At 39.2% G+C, this 22,219-nt stretch overlaps 1 protein-coding gene and 1 non-coding gene across 3 annotated transcripts in view; one reads left to right on the top strand and one right to left on the bottom strand.

The window, feature by feature from the left end:
* Grid2 (glutamate ionotropic receptor delta type subunit 2) overlaps window positions 1–22,219 on the bottom strand; it is a 1,403,143-nt gene that overhangs the window by 208,080 nt on the left and 1,172,844 nt on the right. The gene's annotated exons all lie outside the window — the stretch shown is intronic.
* On the top strand, window positions 9,735–9,841 carry LOC127194958 (U6 spliceosomal RNA). The gene has a single exon (XR_007831335.1). It is a non-coding gene; the product is annotated as a U6 spliceosomal RNA (small nuclear RNA).

A 22,219-nucleotide genomic window follows, 5' to 3' on the forward strand; every position in this document is an offset into this window, starting at 1 on the left:
CCTTTCCAGCTTTACTCTGTATTTAAAAGCTGCTTTGCATAAAGGTTGGCAGGCAGGTAGAACATGGAGGCCTTGGATAGATCCTGAAGTTGGCTTTATTCTGCATACAACTACTTTGCTGCCTTCCTGTCCCACTGTGCCTTTCTGAAAATTATCCATTGTAAGCCCCTTTCAGTGGCATATGTTTTGAATAATACAAGCTGCTGTTCTTACCCTCTTCACTCAGGGGATTCTAAGGTCTTAAAGGCTTTGAGTCAGGATCTGGGGACAAGGACCTCATGCTTCACTGTCCTCAGCATCAGTTATCTGAGAATTACTTGTTCTATGCTTTACAGAGTGATTTAAAAGGATGTCAGGGAAGCCACGGAAGATCATTTAAAATGCAGCATCATGACACATAACGAAACAAAACAAAACACTGCCCCAGATATTCCTGCCTGGAACAACAAAACAGCTCCCAAGGCTCTTGACAACAAAACAAAAACAGGAAAGTGCTTTCTGTGTACAAGCTTGCCTCTGGCTCAGTGACACGTGGCTTTAGGTGGAATACAGGCCTATAAACACCCAGAGGTTCGTTCACCAAGTGCTCAGAGGGATGTATCCCATCACGATTCTGCTCTCTTCTATTATCGGAATCTGAGGAAGAAAATACAATAATTCTAGTTCATTTCCACAGTTTATGAAGAGCTATTGTCGCCCTCTGCATAGCCATATCTGGTGATATGGATGCATTATTTTGCATTAAACATTCTGGAGACAGTATGGTACATACATTGGCAGCACTCACTGAGAAACCTGTCCACCACACACCTGGGACTGAATGCTTTCATCAGCATTCAGCGAAGTCACTGGCATTCATTAACTTTTGTATATGCTGTGCTTTTCAGATCTTTAATCGCCCTCTGAAAAAATAAAGCACAGAAATGGTGATACAACGCCAGATACATAAGCCTGGTTGAATAACTCTAAAATCTGTAGAGCCTTGATGTCTAAGAACAAAGAGCTGAGTAATTGACAGGACTTGAATGATCCATGTGCAACGTCTGGCTACCCATTCTTGTATTTCTCATGATCAGTTAGTCTTTGGTACCTGATGGAAGTCTAACAAGGCTAAAGGGAATGCAGGCAAAGGAGATGTGAGGTGACTGAGAGAAATGCTAAGCGAAGCCAATACTGAGGTCCCTGTGGACCAGATGTAGCACGGGTGAAGGTAGCATGTGGCAAGGTTGCGTGAATCATCTTAGCCAGAACAAACCTACCAAGAAGGAAACAACACCAGCTTGAGGCGCCCTGCTCTCGGTTGCTTAGCAAATACTTTAGTTGCAGGTTGAGAAGACTATTCCCTCTCACAGTGCTCTCTTCCTCCACCACACTTCCCTTTGGTTTGACAGTGGTGAAGTAGCCTTTGGTGTTTTTTGTATCATAAGAGCATTGATAGGGCATACTCTAAACAAAATTATCAGGAAAACTTGGTGATCTGAAGCCATTTCTCCACATGGTTAAGTGACAGGCCCAGGATATTCTGACCATCTGCCAGGCGGATCACTGAGCCCGCCTGGAAGGTTGGAGTAGATGCTGCTTGGGGAGACAGATCTGTCCCCTGTGCCCAGAGTTGGTACAGTAGCAAGAGGAGAGGAGAAAAGGACTTGGCCTGTTGAGAGCAGAAGTTGAACCAAAAGTATTCTCTAAGTCTGGCAGCTCATATATATAATAAGCTTGGTAGAGGATTTCCCACACTTTACATCATTTCTAACGGTTTACGTGCTATACCCATGTGGGATTTGACATTGAAAGTAGCTATTTCAGGCTGGGAATAAAAGCAGAATTGATTTGGATTACCCGAGTAGTGGAAAGATTGAATTACAATTCTAACTTCTGTCCAGAAATTGTCTTACAAACATCCTGAATATAGAGGAAATCAATGACAACACAGATATTTTAAGGCAAACCTCTCGGAAGTGTGTGACAATTAATTAAAACAGTAGAAGGTATTTTTACAGATATTGTAACACAATATTTATAAGTGTCCTTTACTTTATAATGTGATATTGTCTTTCTCCTTATTTTTACTTAGTATTGACTTTTGTATCCAATTATGAATTTGTAGATTTCTGTTTTTGTAAAGAATTATTTTCTCCCTTTGACTGTATAAACCTTAGGCTTCAGGAACTCTGCATTTGTTCCTGCAATAAGATCACTCTGAAAATACATCATAAACATCTTTCAAAAGACTAATTTTTTTCTTCTCCAACAAACTGTTAATGAAAAAATACATATAGTGACTACAGAATGCTCAGAGCAGCTAAGGACTGTAGAGATAGCATGGTAGCCCTGTCCTGGATGGGGGTGGCGTTGCTATGGTAGCTAAGATAAAACTATGGAAGAGCAGATAAAACATCATCAGGTGGAGCAGCTGACTGCTCTGTCATGAGACAAGCTCTCAAACCTGGTCCTCTTTGTATCAAAGGCTTGCAGACAGTCAAAGAACAACTGCTAAGAGCCAGCTGGGTCCTAGGAATCTTAATCGGCCTCTGTAATTTCTGTGGTGTAAACATACCCTTCTAAATGACTGTGTGTTACTATTAATCGTTCTTTCCTTTAAGTCAAAACAGAATACAGCTGAGTTAGGGAGATACTAAACTCAAATATGCCTCCTAAGGCTGTTAAATCTTTCCCAGAAAGCCAACATAATAACGCGTGCGCACTGCACCGCCCATGCCTCTTCATTGCACATCCTGGGCTCTGCTGTCCTGAGATTCTCTGAGGTCAAGGACTGCTTTCTCCTTTCATTTTATTATCAACAATTTCTGTGATGTGATACATAGTATTATAGCCCTGGATGCATTTGTTGAATGAATTAATACTGAGCTAAACTAGGTTTTTTTTTTTTTTTTCTCCAAAGTTTGTAAAATTTGATAATAGAATTTCCAATGTAGTTTGCTATATGTGTGGCATATTTTTCAATGTTCTTCATTAAGGGAGAGAAATCATGACTGGATGTGAAGGGAATGTATCATATTTCTTTCGAGATCCTTTAACTTTGCCTTTCGTTTTCTGAGCCCAAAAGGACCTTCCATCACTGCGGTTTTTAAACTACAACTTTTGAATTTAAAAGTGCTTTTTATTCTACAAATGTTTTTCAAATGACAAACCTCTGGTGCTCTTTCGAAAGCACAGACTTTCTTGGGAAAACTCAGAACTATTTTAACCTTGTTCATTTGTGGTCTTATCAGACTTTAAAAGCCTTTAAGATGCTTGCTGCATAGATCTTTGTGAAACCATAGAGTACCTGCAGTTCATAAGGCCTGAGAGAGTACCACGTAGTATAGGCCCCTTCTCCAGACTGAACTGAACAATGAAAACAGAATTGTGTTTCGTGGGACAATTTCTGATTTAGAGTTTCTTCTTTGCTAAAAACATAGATGTAGACATTTTGGGTGTCTATATTTTATTTTGAATATAGATGTATTTATTTTATGCATTTGAGTGCTTGCCTGCATGTGAGTATGTACAACACATGGGTGCCTGGTGCCTATGAAGGTCAGAAGAGGCAGTTGGATCCTCTGGAGCTAGAGTTCGAGGCAGCTTTAAGCCACCAGTGGGATCCTGAGAATTGAACTAAGGTCCTCTGCAAGAGCAGAATGGGCTCCGAACTGCTGAGCCATCTCTCTAGCACCAGACTTGGGCATTTTGGAATATTCTTCTATATTTCTTAGATTAGTGAGACAACAGAAACAAAGATCCATTTCATCCTTTTTCCTTTCTTTCATAGCTCCATTTTGAGGAATCGTTTCATGTTTTCAATTCCTTTCCTGAGCTGTTTCTACCTGCCAGTTGGCCCTCAACTGACACACAAGTCACCTGAGTAGTCTGCAAAAACTAAAATATGTATTCTGTACTTTTTATGCTAGAAATAAGCTTTAAAGGAAGGGCTAAGACTGAGTGAAGAAGACAGTAAGAAATGCGCCAGTACCCTAAGTGAGCAGCATAGCATGGTATGTTAAAAACTCAAGAGGGCAGATGTTTTCTCAAGCAGCACATGGTAATAGGTTGCTTACATGGGCAGTGTGCTCTGCACCTGACAAATCTATAGAGACATAGTACTTCCTAATGCAAAAAAGCAAAGCTTGAAGTTTTATTCATTTCTTTGTTTCTTTTTATTTGACTTTTTTTCTTTTTTAGAAGGTCCCACTCTGTAGTCTGGCTATCCTGGAACTTTACTATATAGTCTAGGCTAGTCTCAGTTCATAGAGATTGACCTGCCTTTGCCTGCAAAGTCCTCAAATTAAAGGTGTGTGCCACTACACCCAGCTATGAAGTTATATCCTAAAATACCAACATTCATTAAGACAAAAGACAATGTCTATAAAATAAATGATATTTTCAAGTGTATAATTGTCCTGACCTTCACTAAAGTCATGTTTCCGTGGTTTAGTAACCTGTCCGAATTTTTCCCAAGAGAAGTTGTTTTCTTTTATAGGCAGACTTTTTGTTTTTCAGTGCAAAGGAGAGGGTAGTGGAGTGAATTACAGGGTACAACTGTTGCTGCCCATAAGGCAGTAAAATTCATTGGGTGGAAAAGAGGGACTGCAAGTAGAAAATCAATTGCTATAACGCTGCCAGCTTCATCCCTTGCACAAAGGAAATTCTATGAAATTTTAGAGTGTAGCACAGTGGCAAGGCTAACCTAGCTGTAACTCAGAGAGTGCTTTAAAGTCCCAATATGTAAATCATTTTCTCATTGTAAACCATGCCCAGATAGTCTTTTTCACTTTGAAGCATGGGGATTTACAGGCAAATGAAAACTATAAAGTTTTAATAAATATCATTAGCAATTCAATTCTAATATATTAACATAAGGTTTAATAAAAAATTTCAAACCTACTAAATGAGACTTCTGAAACTCATAAAATTAGGGAGATGGTCAATAACTTTCTCAAGGACACAAAATGGCAAATGGCAGACTTGGAAATATTTTAACATAGTCTATAAAGCCCCAGAGCCCCATGTCTTCTAATAGATCAGGAACATAATCCTAGAGCAGTCAGAACCATTAGGAAATTTATAATCTGGAACATACACACATACACAAGTGCATGAGCGCGCGCACGCGCGCGTGCGTGCACACACACACACACACACACACACACATGAAACAAACACTAACGGCATAACAAAGCAACAGAAGAGACGTGTCATTTCTGGCTGGTTTGGTGGCCACCTGTAGACATCCCTCCTGCAGCTGTGTAGCTGGCTTTAGCTGACAGCATTGGAATAGTAGCAAGCATGCTGTGAGCAGATGATAGAGGCCTGCCTCTCTTGGATGCCAGGTAAAAAAGTCTAGTTGCCCTGAGGAGAAAGCAGGAAACAGATGAAGCTGTCTCTGGAAATGGTGACCATAGCTGCTATGGTGGCACAGTGCAAGTTGAGGACCTGGCCTCAGATACTAGCCACCTACCTGACCCGGCCCCAGACTTCAAAGAGTAATAAATTATTGTTTTTATTATTCATTAAATAGTCATAAATAATTGAGACAATTGATAACACACTTTAAAATTTGTGACATTTGTCCTGTGATTTATTCTTAATGTCACTCTCCACCTCTTTTTATTAAGAAGGAAATTGAAGCTCAGAAACATGAACTGACTTGCTAAAAAGACCATATAGGAAGTTGCAGAAAATGCACACATAACAGGAGTGCAATGGGATGTGTTTGCATGCAATTGCCCACCACACCATCCCTGGAATGGCACATGGTCCAGAGATGAATGTGAAATCAGCCGAGCTGGAGAATGCTCAGTTTGACTTGGCCTTTTAGGAAAGAGTGGCACCACGTAGTATCTAGGAACTTGGGGCATGGAGCAGAACCCTTTGCTCCATGCAAACATGGAGGTGGGAAAGGATTCTGGATGAACCTTCTCACTTCCTGCTGTCTAACACTCATCACACTAGCCCTCACGCCTTGCTGCTGCTTACCTGTTACGCTTAATGGCTTCCTCATGTTTTCTCTCTTCCAATAGTGCAAATGAGTTTCCTCGTCTGTGAATATGTTAATGCTAAATGATCTCAATTTAGCCAGTACACTGAAGAGTTTTGAGTTCAAATTCATGCGTTTTACTCCAAATCCTTAATACTTATTTATTTATTTATTTATTTAGCCGTATGATCTCTACTATGGAACTCAAATCTGCAGTCACTTAGGGTTACATGAAAGTTGCTCTTCTTCATAAGGTGTATGTTTTGAGTAGATGTTCCCATAGTGGTTCATGTGCTGAAGGCTTGGATTCATCTGGGAATGAATCCTGCTCCTGACAGGCAATTGGACCACGAGGGCTCCAGCAACGTTCACAGATTAGGCCCTTGATGAGGTTATAATATGACGGCATTATTGGGAGGTGGTGGGAAAAAAGCTTCAGGGCCTGGTTGGAAGGAGCAGCTTACTGGGGTGTGCTCTGAAATGCACTCCTTCTTTTGCACTGTTTGCTATCTTTCCACTTCCCCTGCTACCAGGAGACGAGCAGGTCCAGCCCGCCACACCCTCCGCCAGCTCCAGCCCACCACACCCTCCGCCAGCTCCAGCCCACCACACCCTCCGCCAGCTCCAGCCCACCACACCCTCCGCCAGCTCCAGCCCACCACACCCTCCGCCAGCTCCAGCCTACCCCACCCTCTGCCACTTTGCTTGGCTTCACCCTGACCCAGAAGCAACATAGCCTTCCTAGTGTCGACACAGTGTTTTGAACAGATCACAAATCAATCTGTCCCTTTAAATTGTTCCTTCCAGGTGTTTGTCAGAGTGATGGAACATCTGCCACTGAGGAGTCACGCTTCTCAGCTAGGATACTGAGGTACACTTCAAAGCTGGAACCCTGTTCCTTGGGAAGAATCTGAAAGGAGGATATATGATCCGGATGTATCAATGCATTCGGTGCAGCCATCTCAACAGGCTGGACTTTATTCGCTAAGCAGGAGCTGGCAGAGAGAATCCTGTAGATGTTCTTCTCAGTTTCAAGTTATTCCTATTTTTGCTGGAGCAATATTGTTACATTGCCTGCCTGCTAATAGTGCCATGAAGGAAAAAAATTAAAAAAAAAAAAAAAAAAAAAAGAAGGAACAGTCAAGTTTCATTAGAGCGACTATAGTTTCCTCCTTTAATAAGACCATGATTGTTGGCATGTTTCACACCATGCCAGACACGACACACAATTAATTAGCACTACTTTTCTCTCTTGTTTCAAGTACAAGGGAAATAAGAGTGCCTTAAAGCTTTAATCTTGACGTCATTTCAGAGAGCTGTGCAACAGAGACCTTGTGATAAAAGATGAGCTGTGTACAAAGACAACTCAACAAGAAAACACAGTTAAGTGCACACATTCCTACCTTGGACTGTATCAGGGATGCCAGTCTCTGAGATTTATTCCCAGCCCCTCTGCTCTCTACCTACACCCATATGCACATGCAATGTGTATGATAGTGTTGATGAGGTTCAATGCATTGTTCTAAGAATATTGATTGATAAATAAAACTAATACACTTCCAGGCTGCTCCAGAACATATATTCAAGCACAGAATGATTTAACACCCATATGCCTACCTTGGTGTTTAATTAATAGGACTCACAGATCTATAACTTGCGTAGTGAGCTAATCCCCGCCCCCAAATACATGAATCATTTTAGCTCAGCAAAGTTTGTGCTGTGAGGTGCTGTGTCTTGGGATCTTGCCTGGCAGCATCTCTTTCAATACTGCAATGGACAGGAGCTGAATCAGTCAGGAAGCTCTACAGAGGGTATGGTGATGCTCCTGAGATGAAGCCATGTGACTCAGGCAGTGAGCAGGTGTATTGCAGTCTCAAGCACCCTTTGCTGAAAAGGCTATTGTCTTCACCATACATAGTTTATTCACATTATTTCTTGTATTAAGGTAAAAGAAAACTCTCTCTCTCTGTGTATATACATACACACACATATGTGTATGTATATGTCAATCAAAAAGCTTGTATGTATATTATTTGAAGTCTCTGTATTCAAATAAAGTTGTAACATTTAATAAGTGGAAAACAGAGGACAAATGATAATATAATAAGATTTCTAAAATTATATTAATTTATACAGGTGTCTAAAAAGAGACAAAGTGATTGAAAAATAAATTCCTATTTAAAATGTCCACAATGGAGCTCAGAGAGCAGAAAAAACTATAGAGCAAATGCGCACACATCAAAACTAATTTTCTTTATCTTTGAACACCTTGACAGGCTACAGACTCACTGTATATTGTGATGAGCATTCAAACCATCATTTCTGACTATCAGAGAGGCAGGCCAGCCAGTCAGCAAATTCACTTGCTTCTGATGCTCTGTTTGTTTATAATTACCTTCAAACATCTTTCTAAGTACAAATGCCACAGGACCTTTCTTCCCCATGCATGTTCATCCGTACTGTAATTTTATGTCCTTTGGCTAGGAATCTAGGGTGACAGGTTGATAGTCCAGTTCTTAACTTATGCTCCTGAAAATTTGTCTGCCTGCCTCCTTTGTACAAGTTTACTTATTCCTCTTCTATAGCATGACTCATGTTTCCCTTTTTAGGTGCAAGGCTTCCCTTTTATTTTCATTTTGTACTAATTCGTAATGTTATAATTACTATGTATTGTGTTTTCAGATAAATATTAATCTTAATAACAAGTTTCTCTTGATTTAAATTTTTTATGCCTACTTAATCCTATTATGGATAGTATTAAACTTCACTAGTCTGGAGGAGTAATCTGAAGTTCTCATGAATTTTCAATTAAAGGCTTAAATTTCAACATGGAGATCAAATGAAGGCAGCTCTTTCTATGCTGTGTCTGAAGAGTGTGGCAACTTTAGCATTACATTAAGCTAGACTACTTGCAGGAAGGCCAGTTCCAGTCGAAAACTCACGTCTATCTGCGGCAGAAAATCAGGCATAGTTTATATTTGAATGAGTGTAATTTATATAAAAACTCACACAGGAATACTCATTATACAAACGGCATGCAGTTCCCCCCACTCCAGGACAGGAGAGTAGCTGTTGTATTTTATAGGAGAGCATGTTCACGGCCGCTAGGGAAGAACACTTCATGTTTCCATACCTCTCTGAGGCCTTGCCTCAGCGTTCCCCTGGAAACATTCCTTTCCCACTTGACTGCTACATCCTGTGCAGCATTCAAGAAGGACACTAAATAATGCCACCAGTTAACTTTTAGTTCCCTTTCAGACCCTTGCTTAAACTTTCTCTAAGAAGTTCGTCTTGATGACATGGACAAGATGATTCCTCTCTTTCTCTGTTGAATGTTTGCTGTGCTGTAGTGAGTGAAAAGGATAAAACAGTAGGAGAGGGCTGGGCTTGAGCTCAGCGGTGGTGCACAGTGTACTTGCCCACCATGTGCTTGGTTCCATCCCCAGCACTCCTTCCCTCCTCAAAACACTGTCACAGAAGTAAACAGCCAAGGAGAGGAGAGCAAGGAGAGAAACTAGAGAGTGTCAGGAAGGGAGCAGAGAAGTCTTTGCACTTCATTACTTTTGTCAAAGTCTCCAGCCATGAGGTAGTTTGTTGCCAGTTTACTTGGTGTGCAACCATCACAGCTGCACAAACTGGCCCATCCTCAAAGAGAAAATCAGAAGGCCCAGATGTCTATAGCCAGATGTTTCATTTAACACCCTGATGTTAGTACTGATTTTCAATGCCTTCTAATTAATTCAACAAATACCCTTTTACGCTCGCTTCGGCAGCACATATACTAAAATTGGAACAATACGGAGTAGATTACCATGGCCCCTGCCCAAGGATGACATGCAAATTTGTGAAGCGTTCCATACCTTTTTGTGACTTGATAGCTTATGACCATATAGTGGGGGAAGGTCCTCCTCGGTCTTAGACCTCGGGGAGGAGAATAGGGTGAAGGCAGGAGGGAGGGAGGAATAAGAGGATACAAGTGATGGGATAACAATTGAGTTATAATCTGAATAAATTAAATAAAAATAAATTAAAAAAAACAAAGAAACAAATACCCTTTCACCTGCTCTGTGATTGCTTTGGTCTCTTTCTTCTTTAAACTTCCCTGATAACTCACTTGTACATTGTGAAACTCTTGTCACATGGAGGATTTATTTTTACTATAATATTCACTGCACATGGTACTAGGCTTTTCTTTCATTTGGTTCAATATTTTTGAGAGTTGCATTATTTCATCATTCTCTCCCTTTCTATCCTCTTTAAATTCCTTCTGTCCTTCCCAACCCTCTTAAATCCATGGCTTCTTATTCTTTAATTATAATTGTTTTACACACACACACACACACACACACATCACTTCCTGTTGCTCATATGTATATAGGACTGGCCTTTGAACCTGGAGTGCCTATCAAGGGGTTGGCCTGGAGAAGACTGCTTCTCCCTCTCATAGCAGCACCATCAATAGCCTGTTGTTCTATGAGGGATGGAACCTTGTAAGGCTTCCTCCATCTGGGTTAGCATGCCTATTGGTGTTATCATTTTTGAAGTCTTGTTTAGGTAATCACACTGGTGAGATTTCTGGTTGCAGATTCACTTTCATATATAGAAGACACAATCTTGCAGTAGACCTCCTGTTCTGGTCCTCTGCTCTTACAATGTTTCTTCCCCCTCTTCTGTGATGCTCCCTGAGCCTTGGGTGTTGGCTAGGTTTCATAAGGACATCTTCATACAAATGTATAATGTATGTTGAGCAAAAGCCCTTCACGCCCCACCCCGTTGCTTTTTTCCCTCCTTTTCTACTCCCCAGTTCTCTTTGTTCCCTGGATAGTTGTACATTTACTGTACATAACTTTTGACATGTTTTTTCTTCGCATTAAAACATTTGATTTGATGTACATTTACAGGTGTTTAACATACCTGTAGTGTGACCTTTTGCACCATTGAGTAAAAGTTCATAAATAATGAGAATCATCTGTCAAGGCAGTCATTTTTAACCACCTCTAGGGTGATTTCTGCTATACTGCTTGCTCCTTGATTTTCATCTAATTGTTTTGCAGAGCCTTACTGTCTTCTCCAGCATTGGCACCAAGGGAGAGACTGCTGCATATCTGTGGTGAAGATCTGGGATGTTGAAGCTGTCAGAAATCATGAACAACACAAAGCTTAGAAAGGTGGGGAACCTTGGGAGATGATCCTAGGAGCTCTGCAGACTCTTACTGTTGGGTCCTGCTGCAGGGCGTGGCTGGTGTGGCCTTCCCCTCTCCCAGAGATTTACTATAGAAACCAGACATTTTGGTTCCAGGATGCCCTTCCCCCCTACCTCCTATCTTTTCTCCTTCCCTTCCCCCCACCCCCAGTGCACCCTCCTCTCTCTTCCCCCTCCTGGGCCACTTCCAATAAACCTGCATTTATATATTATAGCTTTGTCATCAATTAGCTCATACTGCTTATTTAATCAATCACTTACCTCTGCACCAAACTCTTGTGTGACCCTGTATGACCTTAAATTAATCACTTTAGATTTTGAGCCCCATTTTTTATTACTTCTTAAATAAGAAAGCACTTCTGTTTTATTTAGCTAATCATTATTAAGACCGTTTATTAGGAGCTAAGAACAGAATAAGTGCTGACGTAGTTTGGATGAGAATTGAAAGGCATTATCTAAATATATGGAATTTTCAAATAATTAATTAAAATATTCTATTTTTAGAAAGAACTTATTTTCTAGTGGTACTGGAATATTTCAACAAATAACAAATAAATAAATAAATTAATTAATGGCTTACAATAATAGTAACAAGTCGATAACTGCAGAAATACATGATGGAAAGTAGTGGAAGATATGGGGGTCTACTTGGCTAGGCTTGATTGGGTAGCCAAAGTAAGTTTCTTGAAGAAATAATATTTGATATAAAATGAATATGTGGGGGACCAGTGGAGCACACTGTCTTTGAGGTGAAAAATGGTGATTAAAAAAAGCAAACAAAAGTAAAGTCAGAAAGTTAGGACATGCTAGGAGAGGTCACTGCTGAAGAAGCTGAGGTTTGCTGTTCTAACAGTATTTTAGGAAGGCATTTGGGCTTTAGTGTAAGAACAAAAGGCAGCCATTGAGTGGTTTTATGTTGGAGAGGGGTGCAATCTTGAAAATTTAAAAGGTCTCTCAGTGAGAGTAAATAATGGATTGGTGTGGTGAAAATACAACCTCCCGAGTATAGAGGAAGGACTGATAGCTCTGGCTAGGTGAGCCATGGGTAGATCTGGGATATATTTTGGAAGTGACAGAAGCTGTGAGAGCTGACAGGAAAAGTGGAACTTAGCATATTTTCAGTTGAGTTCTTAGAAGTCAGGGGCTGCTGCAATGTTTCATGTGAAAGTGAATGATAAGGAAACCTTCCTAGAAGAGCCTGGGAAGGAAGGCTGTCCCCACAGCAGTCCAGGAGAGGAGAAAGCAAGGAGGGCGTGATCATGCACAAAATCTGTGAGAGTGCGTTCTATCGCCTTTATCCTCACTTGGCTTTTCCTCTTTTTGGATTGGTCAGTCATGTACTCCGTTTGCCTCCTGTGGGATCTGAACTAATTGGTATACCCAGTTTAGGATGGGTATCAGCAGTGCAGCTTTTGTAGCTCTGCTGTCTCCCCAGGACATTGCATACATTAGGAGCAAATCTTAGGCAGAGTTAGAGGTAAAAGCAGAAGCTCAGAGATTGCCAGAGCTGTGGAGGGGTGACTGGGCATGTAACCCATTTTCTAAACCACACACTACTCAGCTTCTTCTGGAGATGCGTGGTTTAAAGTGGACTTGAGTCTCAATCCTCATCTTAATAAGTTTTCCTCTTGACTTTTACTTACATTCAAGTTTTCAAAGCACTGATATTCACTAGTCTCCCCAAGGTTGGTTGGAAATAACTAAATAAAACAATGCAAATTTCCTGTAAAGGTGCCATCTTGGGATAACAGTGATGATACATAATGTTCTCAGTGCATCTATTGTGTCTTTTAGTTTATATTTCTTCTTCTGTAATCATTGATTTGCTCGCCAGCCTCCTTTATTTAACTGTTTTTCAATTCGGATGCTATTTGAATTTGGGTAAGGCAATATTTTCCCTTAGGCCATCTTGCACATTTTACAATCTTTAGAATCCCTAAGCACAAGGTATCAACACATCACGAGTCTTTGTTACTGCCAATAACATCCTTATACAGATAAACAAAAACAAACCCCAAATCTCCTAGAGGGTCTTTACCACCACCTTGGAGATGATTTTAATTTTCTTTTTTTCTTTTTTTTGGTAGGGAATACAGCGATGTAAGGTGGGACTCAGTACACTTATTGCATGATAAGAAATGATAATGAACATTGTCTTAGGGCTTCCTTTGTCTTAGGGCTTCCTTTCTGTGATGCAGTTGGGGAAACTGGTTTGGGGGATGGTAAACTGCCTGAAGTACATGACTGACTAGGACAGTGCTGACATGAAACCTACATCTCTGACTCTTGTGCTCATGTTTTCATAGTTCACAAAGCTCTTTCAGGAAGTGATTTAATAAGTGAATGAGTTAATTCATAACTCTAGTCGATTAGGGCTATAAGTCAGTATAATGAAGTAAATGAGTTAATTCATAACTCTAGTCTGTTAGGGCTATAAGTTGGTATAATGAAATAGATTAAAAGCTAATTTCCAAAAGGCAAGTCATAGCCTATAAAACATTTAAAATTCAATATACTCTGATTGTTCATGGAGCTAGTTTAGATTGCCAACAGTGCTGTGCACTGGCCCTGTGACCCTGGCCAGGAACTTCCGCTCCATTTTCTACTGACAAGGAGAGCAGAGCAGGAGGTTACCTCAGGAGCTAAGGAAACTGTGGCTCCAAGTGAGTGAAGGCTATCCAGGATCCCCTTATGACCCATGTACAGCCTCTTATCTCTCTAACGTCATCTTTTCTTTGGAGATGGTGACACGCTTTCCCTCTTTTTAAGAAAAAAAAATAATGTTCCAATTCTTGTAGTCAAAATGGCTGTCATCAGGAAACCAAACAAGACATGTTGGTGAGGATACAAATAACACATTTATCTCATGTACTGTCTGTGGGAAGGTAAATGAATCCAGAGACTCTAACAACAAAATTGCCACAAATTCAGCAACATTGTTTCTGGGTATATATCTAAAGGTATCAAAGCAGACTTAACGTAAAGATATTTGTACATTCTTGTGTGTCCATGTGCCTTTTGTAAGATCCAAGCTATAGAATCATTTTGGATGTCAATCAATAAAGGAACTTATTAACAAGATGCCATATATGTACACAAGAAGTTGTAGTCAGTTTTGTTTGAAAGTCAAAATGAGGAGTGTTAATAATATGTCATTTTCAGGAAAATTAATGCAACAGAAAATCATTATGTTAATAAACTAGCATTGCAGTAAAGTATGGGATAATTTTTCACATATGTGGAATTTAAGAGAGGAAAATGGACATTAAAGTAAAAGGAGGCCTCTAAAGGACATGGAAGGTGAAAAAGGTGTGAAGGGGGAACATTCTAAAAGAAAAAGTGGGGGTGAATTTATATGTGCTTAATAGGTATACATATTTAACAGCATAAAATACTTATGCCTTATAATACATATATAAATTATTAATATTTTCTGTAATTCATATGAGGAAATTAAGAACCAGATGTTAACTAGCTTATATAAATCACATAGTTAATAAGCAGCAAACCCAGACAGTTGGCCTTAGTGTTCCCACACACACCCTGTATCCTTAGATTCATTCCGTATTCTGAATTAGAACACAGAGAAAACATTCTGGGAAGAAACTAGCTCTGCTTCAAAAGTTGAAAATAAAGAAAAGTGTTCTATTCTGTTGACAGTGTCCTTTGCCTTACAGAAGCTTTTTAGTTTCATGAGGTCCCATTCATTAATTGTTGATCTTAGAACCTGGGCTTTTGGTGTCCTGTCCAGGCAGTTGTCTCCTGTGCCAATGAGTTCAAGGCTCTTCCTCACTTTCTCTTCTAATAGATTTAGTGTATCTGGTATTATGTTAAGGTCTTTGATCCACTTGGACTTTAGTTTTGTGCAGGGTGATAAATATGGATCTAATTTCATTTTTCTAAATGTAAACATCCAGTTAGACAAGCACCATTTGTTGAAGATGATATCTTTTTTCCATTGTAAGATTTTGCCTTCTTTGTCAAAAATCAAGTGTCCATAGGTGTGTGGGTTTATTTCTGGATCTTTAATTCAATTTCATTGATTAACCAACATATTTCTATGCCAGTACCATGCCATTTTTATTACTGTTGCTGTATAGTATTGCAAAAAAGCTCTTCAATATATATATATATTTATATATATCCAAAATATATAAAGAACTCAAGAAATCAAACACCAGCAAACCAAATTAGCCAATTAAAAATGGAATACAGAGTTAAACAGAGAATTCTCAGCAGAGGAATATCAAATGGCTGAGAAACACTTAAAGAAATATTAGTCAGCAGGGAAATGAAAATCAGAACAACTTTTATGGTTAAGATAAAAAACTCAAGTGCCAGCACATGCTGGTGAAGATGTGGAGAAAGGGGAACATTCCTCCATTGCTGGTGGGAGTGCAAACTTGTATCACCACTTTGGAAATTAACCTGATGCTTTCTCAGAAAATTGGGAACAGTGCTACTGCAAAACTCAGCTATATCACTTCTGGGCATATACCCAAAAGATGCTCCACCACACAACAAGGACATTTCTCAACTATATTCATAGTAATAGCCAGACTCTGGAAACAATCTAGATTCCCCTCGACCAAAGAATGGCTAAAAAGGAACGTGATGCATTTACACAATGGAATACTACTCAGCTATTAAAATCTTGAAATTTTCACGTCAATGCATGGAACTCGAATCGATCATTCTGACTGAGATAACCCATACCCAGAAAGACACACATGGTATATTCTTACTTATAAGTGGATATTATCCCAACATACATGTCCGCTGAGAGACTCCACCCAGCGACGGATTGGGACAGATACTGGGACTCGAAGCTGGCCCCTGGACTGAATGATGAGACTCTTATGGAAGAGTGGGGGATGGGAGGACCCAAAGGGGTCCGGAGCTCCACAAGGCACCATTGAGGCAGGCTGATCTGGACCCAGGGGTGCCTGCACAAACTGATGCACCAACCAGGGACAAAGCATGCAGAGAACCTAGATTCCCTGTTCAGATGTAGCCAGCCGATGGACAACTCATTCTCCACATCAGGGTGAGGTAAGGGTGTGGTGGAGTACGGGTGGGACCCAGGACTGCCTCTGACATGAATTCTGGTGCCTTGATTTGATCACTGTCCTTTGGCAGGGAGACCTTGAGGGCACACAGAGGAAGGAAAGCAGGCTATCCTGATGAGACTTGATAGGCTGCGGTCAGAGGGTAGGGGAGAAGCCCCTACGACCCCATTACAGGTCTAGGGGAGAGGGAGGGAGGGTGAGAACAGAAAGATACAAGTGAGCAGCTAGCAATCAATATAATCTGAATAAATAATAAAAAAAAGAATGGTGTTTTGAAGGACTAAATTTCAAAGACTGTACTCTTAGGGAAAACCTTCTCTTATAGCTAACAATTGCCAGTAGCTGCAGTAGAAGATACATACCCAAGAATAGTTATGCAGCATGAATTGGAATTGATGGGTCTTAAAAAAGGACACAAATTTGAGGGGTCAGAAAGGAAGACAGATCTAGGAAGAGTTGGAGGCCATAGAAGACTATGATTGAAACACATTATATGAAACACCCAACTAATAAAGTTCTTTTTTTAAAAAAAAAAAAAAAAAAGAAAGATGTTCAATGTGGTGGCACATGCCTGTAATTCATGATTTATAAGGCAGTGGTGGGAGAGTTTTTATGAGTTTGAAGGCAGTCTAGTCTACAATAAGAGTTCCAGGCCATCCGGGGCTACATATTGAGACTGTCAGAAATAAATAAGCAAAAATAAAACAAACTGTTGTTTTAAGAATTCTGTCCACACAACATGGTGCCTACATGTACTTTTACATCCACTCCACCAAATATTAAAGCTTATTTGTTTCTAAATTTGTGAAAGAAATGAAAATGATTCATATCCCTTGATCAGTTGCTATTAGACACATTCATTCCCAGAGGTAGGATTCTTAGACCAGAGAGATTGCCAGGGACCAGCAAAAGATGGGATCTAGGCATTGGCGGAATGCTGTACTGCATATTTTGGAATGCTCACCTAAAAGACTGGTTTATTGTCATTTTTAATTTGCTATGAATAGGTTGCCTAGTTTAGTGAACCCACACTAGTGAACCAGAAAATTTGTAGTAAATCATAAATTTAGAATCAGATACACAGAGGTATGTTTAGCTCTCACTTTTATCATGGCCCATATAAACAAGACTGTTTGTTTATATGACCAAGAAGATGTCCACCACAAGTATATCAATACTTGAAAAACATAAGCCTCTGTCAGTGTCGATTGTTTTCTGTAGTTTTTAATGGATAATAAAATAGGTGTATATCCAAGAAAGTGCAGAGAGAGCCTCTGAACATTTAGTCTTCTCTCCGAGCACTGATGCTCTGTCTTGCTCAGAGGCAAAACTCACCATCAGGAGCACTGCTTATTTTGACTTGCTCATGTGTGATTGCATGACCAGTGTGTATTTTAGGAAGTGTGGAGACTCCTTTCTTAGAGACACTTATCATTTTTGTTACACTTGTTTCATTTGAAATGGGTCTTTGATGAGCCAGCATCTCCTAGGAAGTTCTACAAGTCCTTCATTTTCACACATTTAATTTTCTTATTTCAAATTGAAGACCAGTTAAGTATAGCATTTTAAAGGAAATTAAGAAGGAACACATAAATAAATAATATGAGCTTTTGCAGCCCATAAGCAGAATGCTAGACTGGATGTGTAGCAGGAAGATATATGCATGGTGCAGATAAATATTAGATATTTTCCTATTCATTAATATTTTCCCTTAACTCACTTACCTTATTGCAAAAGTTATATAATATTTGCATTGATAAGATAAACCTAGTTGTATACTCTGTCATTCAGATAGAAAGAGCAGACTAGTTCTTTGGCTTGTAAATAGCTACCAGTTGACTTAGATATAAACTGAGGAAGGGTATTTGTTGTACTTCCCTTCAAGTGTAAAGTCTTAGCTTCAGAAGCAACTTCTCTCCCATCCAAATTCTGCAAAAGAGGCTTCATCTCTGCTATGTAAAGTGACACTGACTCCCAAGAGCTGTGTTTTCACACCACACAAAGGTGTTGTCTGCTCCAGTACCCAAGGTAGAGAATGGCAGGTTAACTAAAGAAAGGACACTCAAAGAGAGAACACTCATTATTCCTTAGCCTGCAGGTACCATCTACTTATTAAAAGGCAGATTTTCAGCTTTTGTGTGCGGTTGACATATTAAGTCAATCATGTCAATATGCCTGTCAATTACTTTGCCAAGTGTAACACTACTTTTGACAAATATCTAAGTTGACAGTTGGAAAGTTCATTCAGTTCAGGCTTAGTTTTTTTCTTTTCCAAGTTCCTTTTTTTGGGGGGGGGGTAAAGACTATCATTCAACCTGTGGCTAAGAGCCTTTGATAAATAGGAAAGATAATAAATAAATAGGAATAAAGCAATGGGAGCAAATACAGTGACACCTATCAGGCAGATTTCACTACAGTGTCTTTTTTATCAATCTTGAAGAATGTCAGTCTTCTAAAAGAAAGTCAAAGCAATTTAGATTTCACAGACTTTTATGGAATGACTTCAAATCTATAGATTAAGAAAAAAACCCAACTCTTTCTCTGGGTTTAGCTCTCTGACTTAACGGCTTTTTCTATTTTTTATAAAACAGAGTAGGAGATGAGACTAGACCAGACTTTTACATGTTTATTCACCATTATACACTTGATGAGCTATTTATTTCCTGTGGCACCAGACCTCAAAGGATTCCACCAATTAATTTAAACTTAATATCCTTTATTGGTTTTGTCTCATAATTTGTTTATTTCATAGGTTTAAGTGTCAGGTTAAAACATAGTTTCTTATAGATATATGTGTTAAAAACTACATGATTTTATAATACATTTGATAAAATATGATGAATAAAAATAGGTCAATATAATAAAAAAGAAAACAAACCCAAATAGTCCCTTCTTCATTGTATAATTTTTTCCTTCAGTGCAATGTACCTCATTTTAGTCTGAACCCCAGAAGGGTAAGGTTATGGGAAGAATGGAAATATTTCTGTGTTTCTTCAGATCTGGCTTCTTCTTGGGAAATGAGTTTTTCTCACACATCAGTGTTATAATTAAATCAACCCATAATAAATTTCAGGCTTTCTCTTGGATCTCAAATACAATTTTTAAGAAAAACTCACACGATCACCATTTTCAATACTAGAACCTGCTTGTCCAGCTGTGATATGGGTCCACTTGGTATAATATATTCAGAAAAGACAAATGTTTGCCTTGTCTTTATGATGAATGTTGTCTCTCCTAAAATAGATCAGTCATCACTGAAGGCTGAAATGAGGAAATGGCCTGGCACGGTGTATGCAGTAGAAAGCAAGGCTTAAGGGAAAGATCAACTGCCTATGTCAATGCTACAGAGAACTGATGAAGAGACGGTTTTCTGGTTTGGGATGTATGATAAAATACAGAGATCTAGAAATGGACAATGCATTGTTTTATAAAGGTCCACCAGCTTACCTGGGCACACCAGACCTAGAGGTGATGCTTTTTTCAAATATGGATTATAAAATGCATTCATAGATACTTGTCTAACAATTTATGTTTAATGACACAATGTACTTCCAAATTATATTTCATAAGGCTCTTACACTTGGACATTAATATTCTCTCCACTTTTACTGCTATGAACACTATCCATAGCATAAAACTGAGAAAAGAAAACACACTTAGAGATTGACACTGACTTCTAACTTAATAAGAAGGTTGCAGAAACCATAAAAGTTCAGTACTAGTAAAAGAATAGACAGATCCCTGGACCAGGCAAAGGGGTGCAGATATAGATTCATGTAGACAGTGATTTGTGACCAAGATGCGAAAGCAATACAGTGAGAAAGGGTTTAGAATAGCTGAGCAGTTGTTTTCCCATCTAGACTCAGATATTAAACCCTTTACAGAAACTAACTCAGAATGAATTAATGACCTAAACATAAAATGAAAAAATTACAAGTGACTGGGGCTGTAATTTAGTGAGAAGGCATTTCTGCCCTATGAAAGATACTGCTAAGAAAACAAAAAGACACCCCAAAGACTGGTATGGGTAGATGGATATAGACATATTGTTGTGAAAACAGCTACTGAAATATGTGAAGGAGTCTTACAGTTATCAATAATAAAACAACCTGATGAGAAAAAGATGGACCAAAGACTTTTATAAACACATCAACAAAGAAAATATACAGATGCAAGTAAGCAAATGACATTTGCTTACTATCGTCTAAATTGCTCTTCGCCCATCATTATAGAGGTTAAGTGAGAAAGCTCCTCAGAGCCAGCGGAATGAACAGAAGCTGGAGAAAGTCAGTGAGTGCTGAGAGTGACTTGAGATGTGAGGGTGGTGCACATAAAAATCTTATGTATTTCCAGGGGGAAGGTAAAGTAGTAAACCAGATTGAAGGAGGGTTTTGGGCCTATTACAAAACTAAACATATGATTCCCATGTAAGGCAGCAACTATACTTAATGACATTTATCCAAAGGAGTTAAGAGTTTACACTCACTCAATATCTGCTGGTAGACATTCATAGAGACTTTATTCATAATTTACCAAGCCTGGACACAACCAAGATGTTCTTCAGAAGGCGAACTGCTGTGAAAGCACAAACTCTAGCAATCTACATAATAGACCATCATTTAATTAGAAAGAAGGAATGCTCAGTCAAGCAATGACAAGTCACAGAGGAAATGAAAACACTTGTAAATAGAGAAATATGCCAATCTGAAAAGGCTACAAGATAGATAATTCCAACAAAATAACCTTTGGAGAAAAACAGAATTATGGGTGCATTAGAGGAACTAACTACTGGATCTTGGGACATAAAGAGCAAGAAGCAAACAGCTGGAAGAACACAGAGGCCTGCACGAAAGTGGCACCATTATGTGTGATACTATGATGGAGGAGAAACTGAATTATGCATAGGAGCAACTTCAACATGCATAAGACCAGAACCCACCTGAATGTTTTTCTCTTTGTGACATCAAACTGACCCCTGGTGCTTCTTTTTGGTTGTTTTTCTGTTTGTCTTATGTTTTTCTGTTTTTTTTTTTTTTTTTTTCCCGAGACAGAGTTTCTCTGTGTAGCCCTGGCTGTCCTGGAACTTTTCCTATAGACCAGCTGGCCTTGAACTCAGAGATCTACCTGTATCCGCCTCCGAAGTGCCAAGATTAAAGCTATGCACCACCATACCCAGCGGCCCCTGCTGCTTGTTTTCTGTGCTCCATATATGTTTATTGAAAGCTTTATTTTATAGTAGAGTTTGCCATAAATTTTATACAATCTTAACTGATTTTATACAGTTCTTAAAAATTTGAATCATTGTTTTACCTCTGACCTTCATAAATATCTACCTGTTTCTCTTTTTTTCTACACATATATTTTAAAAACAGAGTTATTAGTAGCTGGTCTCTGATTTTCTTTTTAAAACCTGTACTAGGTTGGAAATTCCTGACAATACTACAGGACCTCAGACAAGTCTTTGAAACTTGTATGTCAACTTAAGGTAGAAAGTTGGTGCAAACCTGATGGAGAAGCCTGCTTTCCTGGTAATTTAGCATGCTCATGCTAACTTGCAGTCATTTCTATTGGTTAGGACAAAGTGTCCTGTCTTATAGTGTACCATCTGAATGAAGATAGAGGACATGCTTATCAGTGCACACATTATTAATAAAAAGAAGATTGAAAAGAACAAGATGAAACTTTTGAAGGATAAAAGGTAAGCCTCTAAAAATCAGTCATGTATTCACAGACAGACTGCTCCAAATTAGCCAGAGTCCCCATGAGAAATGCATCATGAAATTTCAGTTCGCAGTACACTGCAGGTAAGCCATCAGTTTGTTGTGAATCAAGACAAAACAGAACGAAATAAAAATGGATGTGATTTTTAATATGAGTAAACCATGCTGCTCACAAGGGCAGCAGCAGCATGATTAGGAGACGTGCGTGCACCCAGCTCGGGTCTCGTCTCTTCATAAGCAGCAGCATAGT

The sequence above is a fragment of the Acomys russatus genome, chromosome 10 (assembly GCF_903995435.1).
Source record: "Acomys russatus chromosome 10, mAcoRus1.1, whole genome shotgun sequence".
Lineage (NCBI taxonomy): Eukaryota > Metazoa > Chordata > Mammalia > Rodentia > Muridae > Acomys > Acomys russatus.